At 41.4% G+C, this 9,336-nt stretch overlaps 1 pseudogene; it reads left to right on the top strand.

The window, feature by feature from the left end:
* Window positions 1-3,459: 3,459 nt before the first annotated feature.
* Window positions 3,460-4,157, top strand: LOC148024792 (V-type proton ATPase subunit c''2 pseudogene; annotated as a pseudogene).
* Window positions 4,158-9,336: the final 5,179 nt, after the last annotated feature.

The raw sequence follows: 9,336 nt of genomic DNA, 5'->3' as shown, positions 1-9,336 counted from the left end.
CTTGACTGACTTCTTCCATAACATGCTCAGGAGGTGGCTGATTTGCAGCTTTAGGTTAATCCACAGTTCTTCTTGTCATTCTTTTAGATGTCCCTACATTATCTTCATCTCTTTTTCGTTTTTCTTCCACAAGTACATCCGTGTTTTGTACCTTTGCTAAATATGCATACACTGAATATTCATCTACTGGTGATTCCCAACCAGTTATGCCACGAATGTCTTGCCCTGCATGAGACATTTCACTATCAGTGACCTTTCTCTTTTCAGCTGCATGTAAAGCATGTGTCCATATTTCTGTCTTTGGACCAACCATCACTTGGCCATGCATTCTATCCAATTGTAAACCAAAAGTAGAAGCATATATTGCCGCATAAGCATTTCGAACAGCCAAGTCTTCCAACAACTTCTGCATACCTCCCTTTCCAAAATTCAAAGCAAGAGGCAATCCCGTTTCTTGTGCATGGATGTTGCCATCTTTCCAAAAGATAAGCTGTCGTGCCAAGGCCTCCTGATAGGCAGCACAATCCTTTCTCTCGTGCTGCAAACTGTCACACCACATACATCTTTTTCTAGGCTTAGGGGCTACTGCCCCTCCCCTTTCCTCTTGTCCTTTTTCGTCCAATTTTGCAACCTGCAATTGAAGATCCCACATCCCTTTGACCAATTCATCCAAGACATCTTCCCTAACAAAGGGAACAATAGCAGGTATAGCCATAGGGTTAGCCACAGAAGTAGGTGGCTTACTGGATACATCAATTGTCTTGCCCGTAACAGTGGGCAAGCTAGAGACATGCAATCTTTCTCTTCTTCTATGCTTCTTCACAAGTGTAGTAACAGCTTCCTTGACATGTCTCTACTCTGTTTTCAAACCTGTCTCTATAGTTTGATCCTCCAGCAAATCATCAAGCTTCTCTTGAAGCTTAGGATCAGCTGCCTATAGAAACAATTCAATTTTCGGACTTGCAAGAGCCTGTTGTTCTGCGAGATCCAACTGCTCAAATCGACTTTCAAATTCTCTTAACAATTATGTAGCCACAAGACCCTTATTGGGTTGTATAACCCACTCATGAAAAGTCTTGCGCGTAATCAAACTGGTGTCCTCAATGTAAAATTCTTCCTTGAGTGTCTTCTTGAAGGCTACCTAGTCTGAATCCTGCAAGTATACTTCAGTAATCCGTACTTTCACTTCATGAACAGTAACACATACAAAATACCAGCTCCATGCAGATTAAACCACTCCAAAGAATTCCATCTTCTGAGCATAGGTATGTACATATGCAGATACATTCCTGCCATTGAATAACTTCACCTCACGCTCAACTACTTGCAAAGCATTCATCACAACACTTTCTGTTTGAGCTGAAGCTTGCATCACCTGTTGTTGTTGTTGTACCTACAGAAGCATATTCATATTTTGCACCAACTATTGCAAAATATTATTGGAGAATGTATTCGAAGTTTCTCACATCTTGTCTTTTCTTCTTCTGACGACCTTTCACATCGGGTTCACCAATGTCGGAGGGGTTTTTGTCGAAAGGTCGAATCCACCGGGGATCAGAAGTAGAAGGAAGTAGAGATAGGAGATGGAAGAGAAGATAGAGAATACCCAATTGGTAAACACCGCAAAAACAAATCACAATGAATTGAATCAATATGTATTGAAAGAACCTGGAATCTTTGCGCTACTTAGAAGTAATCTCCATGCATTAGTTCTCCTAGAGCTCCTTTGTAGACCAAAAACGTGGATCAGAAAAATCAGCTCGTTCTCTGCTGCCCGAAAGCCAAATCTGATGGCTCCATTGGCTCCGAAAGGGGGGTAAAACCCCAAGACACCTGCTCACGGATCTCCTAGATCACTCCTTCTTCTTCTTTCAGTTCAATCTACAGTTTTCAGCCTGTTTACAGCGATCGTGACGCCCCGATTTCGTCAATCTCTCTTTTTTATGAAAAATCTCCTAACTGGCTGAAAAAGCAACTTGCTTTTTTTGCATGCCATCCTAATCTAGAAGCTTTTCTAACTTTTTCAGATTTTTACAATAAATAATATCAAATGTGGACTAAAATTATCCAAAAATCTAGTATTTTTGGATAATCCATGCAACTCACACTAATACTAATGACTCAGATCACATTGACTCTCTTGATTAATAAGAAGTCGAATGATGATGCAATCCATACTTTCTCACACTATGTCTTCATAACATCACGACAACGGGTCCACTGCTATGAACTTGAGGGCAGAGCTTTTCACCAGGAGTTTGATCTCATTAGTCAGCATCATTAGGAATTTGTTTTCCGTTGTGTGTGCCTTTTTGTTTGTCATTCAGTTTGAATTGTTAGTTTAACATTTTGATTGCTTGGTTCCATCGTAAATTTTTTGTATTCGTTGAGTAGTACTTAGGCATAAATAACATGTGTGTATGTTTTATTTATAGCACCCTTGTGACTATGTATGGTAAATGTGGTAGCTTTTGGAAGCAGAAAGTGTATTTGCTCATAGATCCAACCATGATGTGCTATTGTGGAGTGCTCCCTCATCTTGCACATGCTACTCACCAAGTCCTCATATCTATCCTAATAAAGTGCAAGCAAGTTCTTACAACTAAGAAGGAGTTTGACAACATTAGAACTTGTGAAACTCCACTAGGAATGTCCATATACAAGAGCCTTCTCATGGCATTCCATGATGCTGAGATGCTCATTGAAGTTATGCAAGTTTTTTCTGCTATGCAGTGCTTCAACAAGCCACTTGATGACACATGCTGAAAGGTTGCTTCAACTGCTCATTACAAGCTAAGCACATTAGATGCAAGTCATGTTGAAGATGCAGATTCAAAATGGACTTTAGACTTGTATATATAAAAAGTTGAAGCACATGGCAAGCAGCGGCTTTGGAAATAGGCAGAGCAACAACTAGGATATCAACCTTCTGTTAAGGCTTGGAATGCACCCATTTGGGCCTATGCTAATGGTGCGGAATATGATAATACCAAGCTTGTTGTTCACCAGTTATTGCCCACATCAAGTACATTTAGAATGGGGTTATTGCCCACATCAAGTACATGCAACACCATGCTGCAAGTAGTCGCTATTAACAAAGCTTTTAAAATCCCTACACTTTTATAAGAAAAGCTACAAGCTTTTTGGACACCAGATGCTGAAGAGGAGATGGATGATTGGAGGGGGGACCTGATGTGATATATTTGACGGAAGGATAAAGCATGAAGTTTTTTGAACAAGATAGAGATTCATGTGTAGGGTGGCAACGATTGATGAGGGAGATGCTGAATAGAATATTTGAAGATCTACATCGTTGATGTTGGAGTTTTTATCTGACAATTTTGTCATTGTTTCGGATTCTATGGAGGCTAATGGAGATCAATCATCAGCTCTCTTCCTTGTATAGTCGTTTTATGCGCATCATTATTCAAGAAGCTTTCTCCCGCTGAAGCACGCACGATGGTATGCAGAATTGTTTTTGTGGAAAGCATAGACAAAGCCTTGCTGTACTTATATGGGACAAGCTTATAAGGGATGAGGGTGATAGTGCTTCATGATATTGATCTACATTGCATGATGGGTCCCTATTGAGCCAGATCTCTCTTTCCACTCCTCAACATCTCTCCCGACGCCTTCTCTGCGCAACTGGCATCGCCATCACCATCCATGTCTCGGTAATTCTTGGCGCTGCATGGGGCCTTTACATCACTGGCATCGCCATCGCCATCGATGTCTGGGTTCTTGGCGCTGCATGGGGCCTTTACATCACTGGCAGTAGTTTGATAGGAGCAGCTATCAAGGCTCCCAGAATAACCTCAAAGAATCTGATAAGCATCATATTTTGTGAAGCTTTTGCAATATATGTGGTCATTGTTGCAATCATTCTTCAAAGAAGGCTGGAGTCTGTAGAACAGCCAATAGAGTCTCTGCGGGATCGTTATGCTGTATTTGCCTCAGGAATAATTGTTGGTTTTGCCACCTTGGTTTGTGGAATTTGTGTCGGAAGCAACTGTGCACTGTCTAATGCTCAAAACTCCTCACTTTTTGTCAAAATCTTGGTGATAGAAATCTTTGGAAGTGCAAGTCTTGGCCTCTTTGGGGTGCTTGTTAGCATTATAATGTCATCACAAGTGTCATTTACCTCATTTTCCTCGTGAGGGATATGAATGTTTGGAAGCAGTTATTTGGAGGAGCTTGAGTCTCTCCTCGTAGTCTTGTACAATGGGAATTTTTTTTGTACTTGACTTTGAAGGGAATTTGAATATCTTTACTCTTTTGAAAAAAGAATACAAAAGAAAAAAACTATGATTTTAAGGGAGAGTAAGATCAAGCCCTTTTAATATTAAATTGAATATAGTTGTCCTTCAATGTATGTTCTCCCATCTCCCATTGAGATTTCTCATAAGCAACCATATGAATAGGGAACAAAGAGGAGAGAGACACATGAGAGAAAAAGTTTTCTTTTGATCTTACTAGTTACTACATCATTTTCTACGATCTTTGAAGCGATTGATGGCAAAGAATTGATGCTACTTAGGCCCAAGTGGTGTAGGAGATGCTCGCATGCATAAAAAATCCTTTTTTAAGGGGGAGAACAAGCACCAAAAAGATGTGCTCCCCTTCCCCATGTTGTTTGTATTAAACTTGAGAGTTTTGGCTCCCTAATCAAGCTTAAGGCGTAACTTACAACTTATCTAGTTTAAAATTGGCATTTCACACTTACCCAAAGTGGTTCTCCGACATGATTGGAGGGATAAATGGCCTTGAAATTGCAATTCAAGTGGATGAGAAACTTTTTGGCATCAAAATCTATCACCCTGGCCTCTATCACATACTTTCGACTTTTGGATCTAGTAGCTACTTCATAATGCTAAACCTTGTGGCCATTCAATGGGGGGTCAAACAGACTCTAATTGACAAAGGGACAATTGCATTGGATTGTTGGCATCAAAATGTATCTAGAAAATTTCCACCTTATTGATCGTAACCATTTCATTTTTCACTAAAAATGCCTCTTTTATGGGCCCTAAAGTTGCACTTGAATTTTGGCTTTAAAATTTGCTCTCATTAGTGACCATAGAATAGGGCAACTTAGCTTGTGGAATCCACAAACTGGTCTACACCAATAAAAATCATAAACAACATCAAGCTGCTACAAAGAAAAACACAACAAAGCACAACCATAGCTCTCGCCCTACCCCCTAACAAAATCAAAGCATGAAGTCCATGAGGGATAGGCCAAGCATAGTCCGAGAGAGATCCAAAGCTAGACATTAATCAACTACTCTAATATAGACCGGCTAAAAAGAAGTATTAAAGGTTTATCCTAAGTTGTGGTTTGACCTGCCTACTAGATGTGGAACAATTGGACAAGGAACTCCTCCTAGGTGAGGACTCCTATAGCCTAGTCTATAAACAATTACATATTTCCATTTGACCGCATTCTTCTTCAGTATTTTATACTTGGGTGTATAAAAAGAAGGGAGTTGAGCATATTGTGAGCTAAGGAGAATAGGGCATTGGCCTCAGGTCTTGTCTCAAAACCTAAAAACTTTACCAAGCTCTCGCAAGGTGACAATAATGTTGAGATGGCAAGCTCAACACATGTGGACATTGATGATGGACCGCCTGGTTAGATGGGTCCACACATCTACACTTAGCACGTCGGTGGTCATTATGACTCTCACATGACCACTGACTCATTACTTATTATATTCAGGTTGTTACACCTATTTACAGCTGGCATAGTTATAGCGCCAGTCGACTAGTGTAGTCGGTTATGCATTGTTTGACTTAGTAGGCCACTTTCCTTTTATGTTGTATCTTATCTATACTTGGTGTACATTGTAAAGAGTGTGGAAGAAGAAGAAGAAACCAGCAAGAAAACGTTTTGGCCTCCATCTCTCTTCTTGTCTCTTGAGTGAGCTTCTCTTTGTGCATTCTGTGTGTGTTCGGCGCAGCATCTTGAGCAACCCCCTCCACCACGCGATTCTTGACATGGTATCAGAGCCGCGCCATTGAGAGAAGCTGATTTCGAAGGTTGAAGCAAAGGAGAAGAAGCAAGGTTCGAGCAAGCAAGCCACGGGTAAGAAGCTCTCCCATCCTTCAACTCTTTCTCTTGGATAGTGCCTGTGGAGGCACCGGAAGCAGGGCAGAGCAAAAATCTCAAATTGCAGTGAGATTTGGTGTGCGCGAAGAGCGCTGTCTATTCTGCAGATTAACCCTTTAGGGCTTTCCCGCAGTTATTTTGGGCATCTGAGGCCGTTTCAGGGCCCGTTTTAGAGCCGCAAGGTTGCGGACAACAGTTTCAGGGTATACTGTGACTTCGACTGTATTGACCGAACGTGGGTGCGCAGGTTACAAATTTCAGATCTGTAAGTTCAAAGGTGTTTACCAGTAGTAAACACAAGGTTTATCTGCAAACTGGTTGCAGATTGCATGTATTGTTGAGCAGACAGTGAAAAAGGCTGTCTGGTGTACTGCTGTGCACTACAGGTCAAGGGTTGCAGAAGATTTGCTTGCTGTTTGGTATTAGTTTTGTGATAATGGCAGAGAATAGTGGAAGCCCCATCATTGAGAAGCTCGACAAGAACAACTACCCATCATGGAAGTTTCGTGTCACGAACTTCCTTATTGGAAAAGGCCTCTACGAGTTTGTTTCAGGTGAAGAAAAGGAGCCGGAGGTGAGTGATCCTCCAACTGCAGAAGAGACAAAGGCATGAAAGGAATGGAATGCAAAAGACAAGAAGGTCATGTATTGGTTGTCTGCAGTAATTGACAATAATATGGTGGGACACATTAGAAATGCAGAGAATGCATATGCAGCTTGGACCATACTTGAAAGTATGTTTTCTGTAAATACAAAGGCACGAAAGATTCAACTCAAGCAAGAGTTGAATACATTGAAGAAAGGGAAGATGTCTATCAATGAGTATGCACTAAAAGTAAGAAGCATTGCAGATGCATTGGCAGCGATTGATGCAATGCCCGATGATGATGATTTGGTGTCATCTACCTTGGGTGGACTTAACAATGAAAAGGCTTGGAAGTCTTTTGTAACTTCCGTATATGTCAGAAAGCCATTTCCAGATTTCGATGAATTGGTCTCCCTTATGATCACTAAAGAGATCAACATGCAGAGTGAGACATCTGAAAGAAGTGGTGAACAGGTCCAAGCTTTCTACTCCAGTTCTGGAAGGGGACGTGGTAGGTTCTCTTCAAGAGGCCATGGTACAGGATGTGGTAGTGATAACCAGCAAAACAGATTGAATCAGCAATTTGGCGATATGCAGGTTTCAGGAGGTCGTGGTAACTTTAGAGGCAGGGGGAGCTTTAGAGGAAGAGGTGGATGGCAGAACTGAGGTTCTAACAACTCTGGTATTGTGTGCCACTACTGTGGCAAAACAAGTCATATTGCAGCCCAATGTTATGCTAAGAGAGATGATATCCGCAGTGGTAAGTTGCAGCAAAGAAACTATGCATCGTCTTCACGACAAAATGAAGACAAAAATGAACGTTTGTTCGTTATGCAGCATATGCTGAATGCTGTTATAGGAAAGGGAACACATGAAGATGTTTGGTATGTTGATTCAGGTGCATCCAATCATATGACCAGCCATGCAGAATGGTTTGGAGAGATGCAGGATTTGCAGAATGCAGGTTATGTGCAAACTGGTGATGACTCATGCCACCCAATTTCACACATTGGAAAAGTTCCATTGTCCTTGCATGATGGTAAGACAAAGAGCCTTTCAGATGTATTACATGTGCCATCTATTACAAAGAACTTGGTGTCAGTCGGTCAAATGGTAGAGCAAGGGCTGCAAGTCAGATTTAATGCAAAGGGCTGCTTTGTAGAAGACTTCAATGACAAGTGCAGGTTGGTAGCAAAGGGAAGTAGAGTTGGACGTATGTTCACTCTAGATGTTGGAATTCCTACTATGAATGCTGCTATGTATGCCAAAGGAAAAGGTGTTGTTGCAGACATTGAAATTTGGCACAAACGCATTGGACATGCAAATGTACAAAGGCTGAAATTAATGCAGTCCAAAGGGTTGTTTACAAGTTTGCCTACATTTAAAGTTGCAGAATTTCAGAAGGTATGTGAAGCATGCCAGTTTGGTAAGCAGGCAAGACAACCCTTTTCACATGACAGAGATGTAAGCAGAAATATCCTTGATGTTATTCATACAGACATTTGGGAGCCTACACAAAATGTATCTCTTGGAGGTAGTTCATACTTCGTCACATTCATTGATGATTGCTCTAGAAAGCTGTGGGTATATTTTATGAAGGAAAAGAGTGAAGCTTTTGAGCACTTTAGAACTTTCAAGGCTGCAATTGAAAGAGAAACAGGCTTGAAAATAAAGTGCTTGAGGTCAGATGGAGGGGGAGAGTACCTCTCCAATGAGTTCAGTGATTTTCTGAGGTCTCATGGGATAAAGAGACAGTTCACATGCAGGTATACCCCACAGCAAAATGGGGTTGCAGAAAGGAAAAACATGCATATTGCAGAAGTTGCACGTGCCTTGATGGCTGAAAAGAATATGCCTAAGCATTTTTGGTCTGAGACTGTTCATACTGCTGTTTATATTATGAACAGAACTCCCACAGCTGCAGTTCATGGTATGACCCTCGAAGAATGTTTTACAGGTAAGAAGCCTGATGTTTCACACTTGAAAGTATTTGGCTGCATTGCGTATGTTCATGTGCCAGATGAGTTGCGGAAGAAACTGGATCCAAAGGCTGAAAAGTGTATCTTTATTGGATACTCTTTAGAGCAGAAAGGGTATCGTTGTTACAACCCTGTCACATGTAAGTTCAGAGTGAACAAGGATGTCATCTTTGATGAAATGAGCAGTTGGTATGCATCTAGTGGTGATGCATTGGATGATGATGATGATCATGACACTCATGTGCAGGCTGAAAAGCAAGAATCACGAACTCTTAGCAGACCAGAGACATCATCTGGTAGTCCTTGGTCTGGGAGACTAAGGAGTAGCTCTACATCTTCGGGTGCATCTAGTAGCACTACAGGTAAAGACAAAGGAAAGAATAAGGTGTCAGAAGGCATTGATGCAGTTCTTGATGGAGACTCTAGTGGCTCAAAGAGCTTGGATGATGAGCTTGGCATTCCTTCAGTGAGGACTCCAGGTGTGCAGAGAGCACGCGTTAATGCAAAGACTCCATTGAGTGATCCAGTGGTACGCAGGTCTAGCAGGGTGAGATACCCTGTTAAAAGATTTGGTTTTGAAGGTTATGCAGCTCACCATTATGCTTATATGGTGAAACTAGTTGAGGATGTTGAGCCCACATGTTTTGAGGAGGCTGTTGGTC

The sequence above is a fragment of the Lygodium microphyllum genome, chromosome 15 (genome assembly GCF_053477565.2).
Source record: "Lygodium microphyllum isolate KBCC chromosome 15, Lygodium_microphyllum_v1.1.10, whole genome shotgun sequence".
Classification (NCBI taxonomy): domain Eukaryota; kingdom Viridiplantae; phylum Streptophyta; class Polypodiopsida; order Schizaeales; family Lygodiaceae; genus Lygodium; species Lygodium microphyllum.
This window is presented reverse-complemented; position numbering and strand designations above follow the sequence as displayed.